At 47.4% G+C, this 1,425-nt stretch overlaps 1 pseudogene; it reads right to left on the bottom strand.

Annotated features, from left to right (window-relative positions):
* The window catches only part of LOC102868041, a 5,573-nt pseudogene extending 4,602 nt beyond the window's left edge, over positions 1 to 971 (bottom strand).
* Positions 972 to 1,425: the final 454 nt, after the last annotated feature.

Here is a 1,425-nt window from a genome sequence, read left to right as displayed (position 1 = left end):
AGGTCCTCCTCAGTTTCAGTGAGCAGGATTGTGTCATCTGCATAACGCAGACTGTTAATAGATCTTCCACCAATCCTGACGTCACACTTCTCTTCATAGAGCCGAGCCTCTCGGATAATCTGTTCTGCATACAGGTTGAAAATGTATGGAGGTAGGACATATCCCTGGCGTACACCTTTCCCAATTTTGAACCATGCAGTGTTTCCTTGCTCTGTTCTGACGACTGCCTCTTGGTCCAAGTATAAGTTTCCCATTAGAAAGATCAAGTGTTCTGGGATTCCCATTCTTCTCAGAGTCAGCCACAGTTTTTTTTATGATCCACACTGTCAAATGCCTGTGCATAATCAATGAAACACAGATAGACATTCTTCTAGTATTCCCTGCTTTCAGCTAAGATCCATCTAACATCAGCTACAATATCGCTAGTACCACGAACCCTTCTAAACCCAGCCTGGGCTTCTGGCAGTTCTCTGCTGATGTGCTGTTCCAGTCATTTTTAAGTGGAATGTACAAATTACAAATCTAGGAAAACTGAAAGTTGTTGAAAATTAAATGGGATTTATCAAGATTGATATACTAGTTATTTGTGAGATGAAATGGACTGAGAGTAACCATTTTGAATCAGTTAATCATACAACCTTCTTTACCACAAGCAATAAATGGAAAAGGAATGCTGTCACATTCATCATAAAAAAAAAACCATTTCGTGATCCAAGATGTAGGTGGAGGCAGAGAGAGCGTGGTGAGCTGCGGGAGCAGCGAACAACTTAAAGCAGGGCCATTATGGCCTTCCACAGACTTCGGCTTATTGATAATTGAACACTTAAACAGTTGATGACTGGCCCTCAGTGAAGATCAAAGCTCAACAACAGGAATTCAAGGATTCCCAAGGAGAAATGGGTGAGTCTCGTGGCTCCCAACCCCCCCCCACCCGAAGCCTGCACTGCGTGGAACAGCCGCTGCAGCTCCATGAGGCTTCCACAGCCTGAACGAATGTATTCCCTCACCCAGGATGGATGCTGGGCACCAGCCCTCCTCAAGACTGGTGCAGTAAAGCCACCACACTGCTGCAAGGTGGTCTTGGTCTGGAGAGAATTCTTGGAGCCAGGATGGCGGCTGTGGGGAAAGTGGGCACCCGCCAGCCACCTGCACAAGAGGGGCCGCGCACCTGCCGAGCACCTGTGCAGCGGGGTGGGGGTGCACACCCCCGCTGGTCGCCTGAGTAGGAGGTGGGGGATGGTATGCATGCCCACCATCTGCAGGTTTGGGTTTCCTTCGTCAGGCCAAAGAAAACGATTATCTATGCATTGGAAAGGCCAAAGAGAATGATTACCTATGCATTGGACAGGCCAAAAAGGATGATTACCTATGCAATGGATTGCTGAAAGTCACTGCGAGTCTGATGACCTTAACAGTGGTAGCATG

The sequence above is a fragment of the Elephantulus edwardii genome, unplaced genomic scaffold (genome assembly GCF_000299155.1).
Source record: "Elephantulus edwardii isolate Elephantulus edwardi_28Jun2011 unplaced genomic scaffold, EleEdw1.0 scaffold00018, whole genome shotgun sequence".
Lineage (NCBI taxonomy): Eukaryota > Metazoa > Chordata > Mammalia > Macroscelidea > Macroscelididae > Elephantulus > Elephantulus edwardii.
Note: the sequence above shows the minus strand (reverse complement) of the source record. Positions and strands in the feature narration are given on the sequence as shown.